General features: G+C 39.9%; 1 protein-coding gene across 4 annotated transcripts in view; it reads left to right on the forward strand.

Moving 5' to 3' along the window:
• Nucleotides 1-14,332, forward strand: part of LOC136827873 (heat shock 70 kDa protein 14-like) — a 609,863-nt gene that overhangs the window by 369,233 nt on the left and 226,298 nt on the right. The window lies entirely within an intron of this gene.

Here is a 14,332-nt window from a genome sequence, read left to right on the forward strand (position 1 = left end):
ATATATATGTATACAAAATATATATATATACATATACATATATGTGTGTATATATAATAATATATATAAAAATATATATATATATATATATATATATATATATATATATATATATATATATATATATATATATATATATATATATATATATATATATATATATATATATATATATATATATATATATATATATATATATATATATATATATATATATATATATATATATATATATATATATATATATATATAAATATATATAAATATATATATATATATATATATATATATATATATATATATATATATATATTTTCTGACTCACGTCAGGATCGAACCCGGTCTCTCAGGTGGAAAGCAAGGCGTTATCCACTGAGCCATACAAGTCTAAAAGAAGTTGGAACCTGAGCAACTGCACCCAAGGAATTACCTGGGCAAGCTAACTGCTTGCATACCAGCTGATTTTCCCCAACTTCCCGACTCAGCAATGACCCAATAGACAACATTTCATTTATCGAATTATCCCTTCTGAGTGAATAAGATAGAAATCATCAACACACAATCACGTGTGGAACAGAAATAAATTTCTGACTCACGTCGGGATCGAACCCAGGTCTCTCAGGTGGAAAGCAAGGGCGTTATCCACTGAGCCATACAAGTCTAAAAAGTTGGAACCTGAGAGCAACTGCACCCAAGGAATTACCTGGGCAAGCTAACTGCTTGCATAACAGCGAGTTTTCCCCAACTTCCCGACTCAGCAATGACCCAATAGACAACATTTCATTCGAATTATCCCTTCTGAGTGAATAAGATAGAAATCATCAACACACAATCACGTGTGGAACAGAAATAAATTTCTGACTCACGTCGGGATCGAACCCAGGTCTCTCAGGTGGAAAGCAAACACACAATCACGGCGTTATCCACTGAGCCATACAAGTCTAAAAGAAGTTGGAACCTGAGAGCAACTGCACCCAAGGAATTACCTGGGCAAGCTAACTGCTTGCATACCAGCGGAGTTTTCCCCAACTTCCCGACTCAGCAATGACCCAATAGACAACATTTCATTCAATTATCCCTTCTGAGTGAATAAGATAGAAATCATCAACACACAATCACGTGTGGAACAGAAATAAATTTCTGACTCACGTCGGGATCGAACCCAGGTCTCTCAGGTGGAAAGCAAGGGCGTTATCCACTGAGCCATACAAGTCTAAAAGTTGGAACCTGAGAGCAACTGCACCCAAGGAATTACCTGGGCAAGCTAACTGCTTGCATACCAGCGAGTTTTCCCAACTTCCCGACTCAGCAATGACCCAATAGACAACATTTCATTGAATTATCCCTTCTGGTGAATAAGATAGAAATCATCAACACACAATCACGTGTGGAACAGAAATAAATTTCTGACTCACGTCGGGATCGAACCAGGTCTCTCAGGTGGAAAGCAAGGGGCGTTATCCACTGAGCCATACAAGTCTAAAAGAAGTTGGAACCTGAGAGCAACTGCACCCATAAATTACCTGGGCAAGCTAACTGCTTGCATACCAGCTCATTCCCAACTTCCCCGACTCAGCAATGACCCAATAGACAACATTTCATTTCGAATTATCCTTCTGAGTGAATAAGATAGAAATCATCAACACACAATCACGTGTGGAACAGAAATAAATTTCTGACTCACGTCGGGATCGAACCAGGTCTCTCAGGTGGAAAGCAAGGGCGTTATCCACTGAGCCAGCTAAAAAAGTTGGAACCTGAGAGCAACTGCACCCAGGTTACCAAAAGCAAACTGCTTTAGACTTGACTCATGGCAACATTTCATTGAATTATCCTCTGAGTAAGATAAAAATCAAACGCCAATCACGTGGAACAGAAATAAATTTCTGACCACCTGAGATGACCTGGGTCTCTCAGATGGAAAGCCCCACTGACCATGAGTCAGAAATTTATTTGCACCTGGGCAAGCTAACGTGATTGTTTTCCCAACTTCCGACTGTTGATTTCATTCTTATCTTGAGGGAATAAGATAGAAATCATCAGAAATCACGGGAACAGAAATAAATTTCTGACTCATGAAATGTTGTTATCCACTGAGCCATACAAGTCTAAAAGAAGTTGGAACCTGAGAGCAACTGCACCCAAGGAATTACCTGGGCAAACAGCTAACTATTGCATACCAGTTAACTTCCCGCAGCAATGACCCAATAGACAACATTTCATTCGAATTATCCCTTCTGAGTGAATAAGATAGAAATCATCAACACACAATCACGTGTGGAACAGAAATAAATTTCTGACTCACGTCGGGATCCAGGTCTCTCAGGTGGAAAGCAAGGGCGTTTAGATACAAGTCTAAAAAGTTGGAACCTGGCAACAGTGGATAACTGGGCAAGCTAACTGCTTGCATACCAGCGAGTTTTCCCAACCCCGACTCAGCAATGACCCAATAGACAACATTTCATTCGAATTATCCCTTCTGAGTGAATAAGAGTCAGAAAATAAATTTCTGACTCACGTCGGGATCACAGGTCTCTCAGGTGGATTGAGCCATACAAGTCTAAAAGTTGGAACCTGAGATGCACCCAAGGAATTACCTGGGCAAGCTAACTGCTTGCATACCAGCGAAGTTTTCCCAACTTCCCGACTCAGCAATGACCCAATAGAACATTTCATTCGAATTATCCCTTCTGAAATAAGATGTCATCAACACACAATCACGTGTGGAACAGAAATAAATTTCTGACTCACGTGATCGAACCCAGGTCTCAGGTGGAAAGCAAGGGCGTTATCCACTGAGCCATTATCTAAAGAAGTTAGCCTGAGAGCAACTGCCCAGGTAATTACCTGGGCAAGCTAACTGCATAGTTGCTTTTCCCAACTTCCGACTCAGCAATGACCAATAGACAACATTTTTTAGAGTGAATAAGATGTCATCAACACACAATCAGTGTGGAACAGAAATAAATTTCTGACTCACGTCTGAGAACCTCTCAGGTGGAAAGCAAGGGCGTTATCCACTGAGCCATGCAAGTCTAAAAGAAGTTGGAACCTGAGAGCAACTGCACCCAAGGTTACCTGGGCAAACTAACTGCTTGCATACCAGAGTTTTCCCAACTTCCGACTCAGCAATGACCCAATAGACAACATTTCATTCAAATTATCCCTCTGAGTGAATAAGATGATTGTGTGTGGAACAGAAATAAATTTCTGACTCTTATTCTCAGGTGGAAAGAAGGGATCCACTGAGCCATACAATCTAAATGTTGGAACCTATTGGGTCATTGCCCAAGGAATTACCTGGGCAAGTTGCTTGCATACCAGGGAAAACTTCCCGACTCAGTAATGACAAATAGACAACATTTCATTGCTTGCCTTCAGGTGAATAAGATAGAAATCATCAACACACAATCACGTGTGGAACAGAAATAAATTTCTGACTCACGTCAGGTTCGAACCAGGTCTCTTTAAACTTATCCACTGGCTAAAGTGGATAAACGCCCTGGGCAAGCTAACTGCTTTCCCAACTTCCCGACTCAGCAATGACCCAATAGACAACATTTCATTCGAGACCTGGGTTGAATAAGATGATCATCAACACACAATCACGTGTGGAACAGAAATCAGAAATTTATTTCTGTTCCACACGGCGTGATTGTGTGTTGATGATTTCTATCTTATTCACTCAGAAGGGATAATTCTGAATGAAATGTTGTCTATTGGGTCATTGCTGAGTCGGGAAGTTGGGGAAAACTGCACCCAAGGAATTACTGGTATGCAAGCAGTTAGCTTGCCCAGGTAATTTCATTGCAGTTGCTCATCAGGTTCCAACTTTTAGACTTGTATGGCTCAGTGGATAACGCCCTTGCTTTCCACCTGAGAGACCTGGGTTTGATCCTGACGTGAGTCAGAAATTTATTTCTGTTCCACACGTGATTGTGTGTTGATGATTTCTATCTTATTCACTCAGAAGGGATAATTCGAATGAAATGATGTCTATTGGGTCATTGCTGAGTCGGGAAGTTGGGAAAAACTTCGCTGGTATGCAAGCAGTTAGCTTGCCCAGGTAATTCCTTGGGTGCAGTTGCTCTCAGGTTCCAACTTCTTTTAGACTTGTATGGCTCAGTGGATAACGCCCTGCTTTCCACCTGAGAGACCTGGGTTCGATCCTTTGCGTGAGTCAGAAATTTATTTCTGTTCCACACGTGATTGTGTGTTGATGATTTATATATATATATATATATATATATATATATATATATATATATATATATATATATATATATATATATATATATATATATATACACACACACACACACATATATATATATATATATATATATATATATATATATATATATATATATATATATGTGTGTGTGTGTGTGTGTGTGTGTGTGTGTGTGTATGTATGTATGTATGTGTGTATACAGTAAACCCCAGATTTGCGGGGTTGCATTCCAAACCCCCACGAACAGCTAAAATACACGAATACTTTGAACCCCCTCTTAAAAATGCTTATATCTGTCTACCATGAAAGGTCAAACACCAAAGTATACCTAAAAATACCAGCCTACATCAAATATACATTAAACTATTACCTTGTTACAGTGTTAATCTTTGAAATTATATTATTAATATAATTTCCAAGCCATCTTAAACATTTTATCGTTACAAATATATGTACGTACTGTATGGGTTGCAGCTGTAGGTGAAAATAATCCAGTCCCCCCTTCGTATTCAGCCATGCATATTTTCTCTCGTACAGTTACAAGCCATCCTGTTTTCTTTTAGAGGGGAAGCATTGGTATTTATACATAATTCACAAAGAGAGAGAGAGAAAAAATGAAAAAAAAGTATGCGCATTTTAAAAAATTTAATATTACGTACATATTAAGATTACTACATACGTGAATCATACAGGTACTCACCAGTGATGAATGTTGATTAAAGATGATGGTGAATTAGCTGTGCAGTCCAATGAATGATGATGAAGATATGACTGCACAGCAAAGCAGAGGAGTTACAACTCATCTGAGGGTGCCTCTTCATCTTCAGGAGGTGCTTTGGGAGGCACTTCTTCAGTTGATTTGGGAGGCACTACTTCAGGCAATTGGGGAAGCACTTATTCAGGCGATTCGAGAGGCACTTATTCAAGTGATTCAAGAGGCACTACTTCGGGTGATTTGGGAGGCTTTGGAGAGGCCTTCTTCGTCCGTTTGATGAACATGGTGATAGGCAGCTGCTGTCGCTCCTTTTTCATGGTGGTGAGGGCTTGATTATAGGGCTCCAATGCTAAATCAAGGATGTTTGAAAACTTTAAGGAGCGTTCCATATAAGGATCCCATGTTGAAACATACTTCTGTATATCCTTGATCATTCTGTTAACGTGGGACAGACGTTCCAAAGTTAGGCCACCCTCCTCTTCCTCCTGCTTCTACCCTGAAACTGGCATATCTTCTTCCTCACTGGCAGACTTTGTCAGCTCTTCCAAATCCTGGTATGTCAGGGGGTTAGAGTGGATATCAATGAGGGTGCCGATTTCATCCTCGGTGATGTCCTCTAAGCCTTCTCCACGTAGAATTCTTGCCAACTGGACAGCCTTATTAATGGCCAAATGTCGAATTTCTTCAGGAGAGAAGCCCTGTAATCATGAACACACTCCGGCCACAACTTGTTCCAGCATGTCGTTCAGGGTCTCCTTCTTCATGTCATTAAGTGATCGGTTGATGATGGTCAGATATGTGGCAATCGTGAATTTACGTCAAAAGTCTTTTAGCGTAAACACACTGTCATTGTCCATTGCATTCACAAGGTGCTGGAGGGAGTTCCCAGTATAGAGTGCCTTGAAGGCACGGATCATGCCCTGGTCCATAGGCAGGAGGAGAGAGGTGGTATTGGGAGGGAGGAACTCAAGCTGTACTCCCTTGTAATAAAGATTGAGAGGGTAGCCACCAGCATTATCCATAATCAGCAACACACCTTGAACTCCATGGCCAAGTCATTCAGGTATTGCCTAACCTGAGGGATGAAGCTCTGATGAAACCAGTTCTCTGTAAGGACTTTGGTGATCCAGGCCTTAGGGTTATGCATCCAGAACACAGGAAGCAACGCCTTGTTCTTATTCTTAAGGGCCCTGGGGTTTGCAGCCTTGTAAATGAGGCCTGGTTTAAGCATGAAACCAGCTGCATTCCCACACATGATGAGGGTAACCCTATCCTTCTGGGCCTTGAACCCGGAGCTTTAGCTTTATCCTTCGTGAGGCATGTCCGGGAAGGCATCTTCTTCCAGAACAGGTCAATCTCATCCATATTGAACACATGTTCTGGATGGTAGCCCTTCACTATGATTTTCTTGAAGGTCTCCAGATATTTCGTGGCTGCTTCAATGTCCGTAGAAGCTGATTCCCCATGCAAAGTAACAGACTTTAGGTTGAACCACTTTTGAAATCGGTGGAACCACCCCTTGCTGGACTGGAAACCTTGAGGCGCTGATGATGGTCCTGGTTGGGGCTCTTTCCCCCTCTTCTTCTGCTTCTGTAGGCGCTGGTTCATCGAAGCCTAAGAGTTCTAATTCACCTTCTTCAATGCCTTCCTCTGCCTGTACTACGTCATCACCTTCCATAGCAGTTGATAACTGCTGATAGAGTTGTCATGCTTTCTTGCAAATGATGTTGGAGTCGCAGGGCATGTTCTTCTTCCGGCAGTCCTTTATCCAGAATGCCAGAGCAGATTCCATCTTCATGATTGTTTTTATCCCGCACTGTTGCAACTGTCTTTGCACTACCGAAGTAGCTCATACTAACAGACTTTTGTATCTCCTCCTCTTCTTTATATATCTCACTTGTGCTCTCATTAACATTAATATGGCGGCCAACTGTGGCAAAACTTTTGCCCTCCTTTAAAATGTCAAGAACTTTCACCTTCTCCTCGAGTTTCATAAGTCTTCTTTCTTTTAGACTCTTTGCCAGAAGTCTTAGAAGGAGCAGGGTGTTTTTCAGGAGGCATTTTAGGGCCGAATACCGCTGATGCACAAAGATTAAGAAACCAAACACAAAGATGCGCGATTTCACACGGTAAGAAGATGCTGCGAACTACGCATGAACTGAGAAGGACGCTGTGGATGCAGTCTCCTAGAATTCCATGTTCCGAGTTGATCGTGAATGTTCAGCCAATCAGCGCCAAGTGAACAGCCAATGAGCGCCAAGGAAAATGAATGGCGCTTCTAGATTGGCTACTTTGCAGATGACAGCCAATAGTGCAGTGTTGCTCAACCGGTGCGCCGTGGAAGGTAGCCAGGTGCGCCCCAAGATAACAAAAGATTTAATTTATGTAATATGTTTATATTTTAAAACCTTGATTTTCCTATATTTTAGAGACATCAAGTATGTGGTTTCTGTGTCTGAATCAAGTCTTCGCCACTTGACATTTTGAACTGGAAATTAAATTCCTTAATGGCTTTATCATCAAGAAGCAATGGATAATCACTTTCCCTTCTCCTTTCTTTGGGGATTATGAAAAGGATAAAGTTGGTATCAAATTTTCCCTGAGGTCAGTTGGTAATAGATGATAGAATTAAGTAGGACTAAACCAAAATACAGTAGTCCAGGTTGGTGATACATAATCCAGGTTAATAACTTCACCATGTGGTGAATGACAGTTCAAAGGGGGTTCATAATTGGGGACAATGACCTCTTTGTCCTATAAATGCAAAGTCTTCTGCGATTGTGGTCAGTCTGAGGAGGTACCCATGTGCTGCTAAATTACTTTTCAAAGTTCTCGCTCAAGACACTCGGTGAATTATAATTGTTTTTTTACATATCTAAAAAAATAAACTACCATACAATGAATAGATTTTTAAATAAGAAACGCGCCAGTGAAGAACTTGGTTCTAATAATGAAACTATTTCGAGTGACATGAAGCACCCAGCCAAGAAAAATAAGAGCAGACTCATTCGCAAACACGAAAGAAGTTGTTCAAGTTATGGCTTCCTTCACGTGGGCTGGAGATGACAATCAGCCTCGGCCATTGTGTTTGGTTTGTGGAAGCAAAATGTCAAACGAGACGATGCTTCTTAGTAAATGAAGCAAGCATTTTCAAGCATCACATTGCAATCTTCAAGGAAAAGATGTACCTAAGTTATTTCAAAAGATGACTTGATCAACGCTTTCAGAAGGAGAGCAACGGTGTCTGAGAAAGCTCAAATTGCTTCTTAGGAAACATTGGAAATGACAGCCGTAAAAATGAAGTCACATACTCTCGCTGAATCTATTATTTTGCCCGAACGCTTGTAAGAAGATGGTGAAGACTATTTCAGGAGACAATGTAGAGAAACAGATAAGTAAAATTCTATCATCAAATGATAGTGCTCAGAGGCGCATTCTGACAATATCTGACCGAAATGTTTCAACACCTGAATAGTGAGCACGTGTCCATGCAAAGTGGAAATGAAAACCTTATCTCATCTACCGACAAAATTCAAGCATTCCAGAAATAACCAGCAGTTTGGAAAAAAAAAAGCTAGATTAGGCTGTTGGAAATGATTCCTTTACTTCAAGAAGGCCATTCAGACAATTTAATTCCTTTAACAGGGGATCATTTAGCAATTCTGGAAGGTAATCTGAACCGAGCAATACGACTGGATTATAAACCTTTCTTTGACATTTCAACTGATAACGCTGGCTTTTCGTTAGCAGAAGGGAAGGAGCTGGTTACCATATCTACTGATTGTGGCTTAAAGATCAAGCAGAAGGAGGTGCCCATCGGTCAGTTCTGGATTTCAATCAAAGAAGAATATCCTTCAATAGCTAGGAAAGCTTTGACTGTTTTACTGCAGTTGTCCACATCGTCTCTCTGTGAACATAAAAGGCCAAGATTCAGAAAATTGCGAAATCTCATCAGGCACGTTTCACATTCAGATACTTAAATGAAAAATATCTTAAAAATAAATGGTTATTTCAGGTACGTCTTTATCATTTTCTTATTTTCAAATTTCATGACTAATTTTTCCATATTAAAATCAAAGATGCACCCCCAAAGTTTTGGTTTTTCATAGGTGCGCCCTCAGGTAAAAAGGGTTGAGAAACACTGCAATAGTGTGTCGAGTATCCTTGGTCCTGGGTACATAGTGTCCAGCATCTCTAGTTCTTTATATTTGCGGAGAGGTGGCTTGGGTGAAGCACTTTTAAGAAAAACAAATGTATGTTATTGAAATTTTGCTGTGTTTACATTAATATATTACAGTACTATAATATTTGAAAATTAGTAAATCTTTTTTCATCATACAAAATGTACTTGCAGTAGTCATTAGTATATACTTAGTACATATATGAAAATGCTATGCACTGAGGACGTAAACTTATGTACCCTGCTATTTCTGTTGTCTTATGTATTTTAGATATGCTGTACGTACTACCTGTAGTGCTACGTATCATCCTAAAACACTTTTTGTATAATATTGAAAAATCATCCTACAACAAAACATTTAATAAAATGTATAGTACTGTATGCACGGAATATCAGTGTTAGTATATGTACGCGCAATACAGTAGTGTCATGCATATACTGTAGCCGCAAATTATCGGCAAATGACTCAATATAACTCGTTTCATTGCTATCTCTCGTTTGTGTTTTGCGTGTACAGTACTATGAACTAAGAATATTTTTTGAAATCGTGCATTAAGATGTCCTCTAAATGCTCTGCTTCTTCTAAGGCTTCTGGCAAGTAGCCTACAATTAATGATTGATGAGAAGAAAGTAGACATGATTGTTATGCTAAAAGAGGGCAAAAGTCACAGAGAAGTAGCAGCCCATTACAGCATGACATTAATTGCGGTCGCCTGCATTGAGCATGAACAAGGTAAAATACTCATGCGGCCCTACCGTACCACCTTCGTTGCCATGTTCAAATACCTTAACATGATAGTGCCTCCCGTCATTCATCATCCTGCACAACTAATTCATCATCATCATCTACAGTATACTGTAATCAGCATTCATCACCAGTTATTACCCATATGATTTAACTTTATTATTTATTATTATTACAGGTACCCAGTGTAGTACAGTATTACATAATATTATTTAATTCTTTTACTATTACATGTACTGTAGTATTATTATTAATTTACATTATTATTTAATGTTATTATACAATAAATAATATGAAAATACAGAATATTGCTATACGAAAAAGACAAAAAATTTGCATCCACAAATAGGCAGGTTCCCCACGAATATTTTTATAGATATGTTCCACAGAAAAACCCGCGAATACGTGAGTTTTCCCGCAAATAAATTTTAGATGGGTTCCACAGAAAAATCCGCGAATGGGTGAGTCTGTAAATCGTGAGGAAACGAATACGGGGGTTTACTGTATATATGTATCCTGTATTACCGTATGATCCACACACACACACACACACACACACACACACACACACACACACACACACACTCTCTCTCTCTCTCTCTCTCTCTCTCTCTCTCTCTCTCTCTCTCTCTCTCTCTCTCTCTCTCTCTCTCTCTCTCTCAATATGAATTACTGTATCATTAACATGAAAATATGAAAGTAAAAACTCCGAGAATTTCATGAAGCCATCAAATGAATGCATGCGTACATATGTATGTGTTACAGTTTTTTTATTTGCTTTGACGTAGACTCCTTGATGACATGCTGTTGCATGGAAGGGTTGGAGTTAGCTAATCACAAAGCAGGGCACCAGCTTTCCTGGTTGCTGATTGGCTTGTAGCACGACACACTATTGGCTGGAAGTGTACGAAGTAGTCAATAACATAGCAGGGTGTCAGGTTTGCTACTTGCTGATTGGCTTGTAGCTCATATTCTTTGAGAGGGAGTTTCCCCTCTTTTTTTCATGATTGATTTAGTTTAATGTTTACTAATACTGTAGGCAGTCCCTGGTTATCAGTGGGCTCAGTTATTAGCAATCCAGTTTTTCAGTGCATGTGAAGCGACGAAAATCAGCAATTTTCGGCGCCGATTTCCGCTTATCGGGGCAGATAATCGCATATTGGCACCAATACATACCTAACAGAGGCGCCGATAAGTGCCGAAAATCACCGAAAAAGCCCAGATTTTCGTTTATCGTCGATTTTCGCTTATCGGCAATTTTCACTTATCGTCACGCTGTCGGAATGGAACCCCTGTCGATAACTGGGGACTGCTCGTCATGCTGTCGGAATGGAACCCCCGTCGATAACTGGGGGCTGCCTGTATATTCTTATAACCTAGTTTTGTGAATTAATCTTTCTTTACAATTGTGTACGTACTGTCATGAGTGCATTAGATATTTTTAATCTTCGTATTTCTCTCTCTCTCTCTCTCTCTCTCTCTCTCTCTCTCTCTCTCTCTCTCTCTCTCTCTCTCTCAGGGGTAACTTGATTAGTTTTCACATGTAGCTGTAAGCCATATATTTTGAAGGGTAATGCTGTAAGATGACTTTGAAATGATGGTATAGTGTTTTAGGGTGGAATTTTAAGGTGTATTTGGTGTTTGAACTATTAAAATAGGCAGTTATAAGCATTTTATTACAAGGCATACAGTACAGGTTACAGTATTTGGTGTTTGAACTATAAACATAGGCAGTTATAAGCATTTTTAGAGGGGGGGGTAACAATTTAACGCAGATTTTTTGGTATTGCGGGTAGTTGTGGTCCCTAACCCCCGCGAATACTGGGGGTCAACTGTACGTATGTGGAGTATGCAAGAAAATTAGAAAACTTATTTCAGGATTGGTTAACTTCTGCTGAAGTTGATGATTTTGACGATCATTAGAAATTAGTATTGCTAGAAAATTTAAGGATAACATACCCGTTGAGATTAAGCTATAGTGTATGTAGAAGATAGACAAGTTAAGTCTTTTGCAGGTGTGACTAGGTTGGCAGATGAATACAGCCTAACTCATGGTTTGATTGAAGTTCAGAAGAAAGGTGATCCTTCATTAGGTAGAATCCATTGTAATAAATATTCTAGTAATAGTAGCTGCAATATAGACTAGATTGACTGTTATTGCTATGCATTTGGGGAACCTGATCACACTTCCAAATTTTGTAAGAATAAAGAGCTATCTAGTAGTTCTATATTAACTTGTTACTGATGTCATGAGAAAGGGCATCTGGCAAAGAATTGTGTAAAAAGTAGTAAGAAATTGCTGCCTTTAGTTGATAGTCTTTCATTGAACATGGATGACAGTATGAAAGTAACCAAGGAATATTATGGAGAGTTTCTGCTTGAAGGAATAGTTTCTTTGCTCAAAGGAAGGGATTCGAGAGAAGTAGTCTTACTTCAGGACACCGGAGCAGCTGTAGTTTTACTTCAGGACACCGGAGGCAGTGATCAGCACAGAACAAGAAGTTATGCTGGATGGATTCCTAAACACTTAGAGTTGTGCAGGGTTATCCATCGCTCATAAAATGGCTGCCCCCATGCAAACGAAGTGCAAATGGCTGCCCACATAGCATATTTCTCTCATTTTGTCCTTCCTGTAACTTTCCTCCTCTGCCGCCCAAATGTCTTGTGTTCCAGGTTGCTGCAAGAGAGCTGCTTCAAAGATTGGAAGGAACTACTTGTAGCATCGGCCATATTGGACCCTGAGGTGCTCGGGCCTCCCAAGCTCGGCCGCATGCGCCCTAGGTCGTCCTCATAAGTGTTTTGGCCCTGGTAGCGAACGAATGTCCATTGTTCTCGCTCGCCCATTCCACAGGTCCGCCAATCCGCCAACAGGCCTCAGTTCAGGATACCCTTATAATGGATCATTGCTTTGGACTCCTACAGTAAGCCTAAGATGAACTCAAGTATTTTGGTGGCCTGTTTTTCCTCCTACTGATATATTTCTCGACTTTTAACGAACCCCTCCATGTAATCTCTGGTGATTCACCACGTGTATTCCTCTCTCTTCCTCCATTTATCAGTAAACCCTCCTTTTGTTCCCCTAGTCGACCCTTTTCTTAGCCTGCCACCCATCGTTTGCATGCTAGTTCAACTCCATTTTGTGAACATGCAATATAAGTGAGTTTTGATTGGCTGTGCCTCTTGTGGGCACGTTCATAGTGAATACTTACTACTTCCATTGCATGGTATTAGGGCTTCACTTCTCGCCAATCCGATAGTTACTTCGTCACCTCTCTCTTCCAGAGGGATGCCTTTATCGTGAGTGACCAAGGAACTCTCAGCGCCCTTGCATTCGTCGTCTTGAACTATCCACGTGCGACACGGAATTTCACCTTTTATGGCACTGACAAATCTTTATATAATTGCAGCTTGTTTATTATTATTCACGTGTGACCCTAGTATCAATCTGTAAACTGTTATTAATTGTTGAGTAAATGTAGGTAATCACTAAGTATAATTGCACCTTGCAGTAACTTGACTAAAAGGAGCACCGAAGGTTAGTAATCTTCTTTTTTCTGTTTTCCTAAATTTTTTTGTATTACTGTCAGCCATTTTATAGCGCTCTGTTGCTTGGCCGAGGTTGGTGATTAACAGTCTGGAAAAGTAAAATTGTCAGTTGCAGAGACAGCTTGCCCACTGATGGCATTGACACAATTGTCGGTACTGATCAAGCTACATCCAAGTGTGTGAATCCTATTTTGAGTGAGGCACCAGAGCTTGAAATGGGAGTAACTAGGTGTGGTCCAGATATAGGAATAGACTATGGTCATAATTTATTTGTGGATTTGAACAAGTACGAGAGAGGTGGTGTGGTTGATTTGGCAAGTTTGTGGCTGAGAAGACTGCTTTAGTCGGTTCTGACAGTGTTAACAAAGCTGGTGTTACAGCTGTCAAAAGGCATCACATACAATAGTTCTCAAATAATGCCTAGGTATCAAGTGATGGAGCCAAATGCATTCTCTCACTATTTTTGGGGTTTTACAATAGACTTCAAATTCTTATGCACTGTATTTACACTTACATTCATTATTCTCTATATCATGAATATCAAGCCCAGTTCTACAATAAACAACCACACAATGTGCACAGTTCTAGACTTTTAGGGCAGTTAGTTTTTAATGGAAGTTGGGAAGTGTTAAGTAAAAGAAGGTGGACAATCATGCTTGAAGAGACCAAAATGAAGAAAAACAAGTAAAGGCAAAGTGATTTAGTTGGGGCTGAAAGGATGATACAGAGAACTTTTAGTATTGCTCGCAAGTCATGCTTTGTGTGGTACCTCATGTGGGGAGAGTGAAGAATTGTACTTCAGCTTCATCAGCACTGTATGTTTCAGATAAAATTAAGTTATATTTTAAGATAACTTTCTTGGTCAAGCAAATTAATAGTCCACAGACATGAATCAAGTATAGTACCTTGAAT

This window comes from Macrobrachium rosenbergii, chromosome 42 (genome assembly GCF_040412425.1).
Source record: "Macrobrachium rosenbergii isolate ZJJX-2024 chromosome 42, ASM4041242v1, whole genome shotgun sequence".
NCBI classification, from domain to species: Eukaryota; Metazoa; Arthropoda; class Malacostraca; order Decapoda; family Palaemonidae; genus Macrobrachium; species Macrobrachium rosenbergii.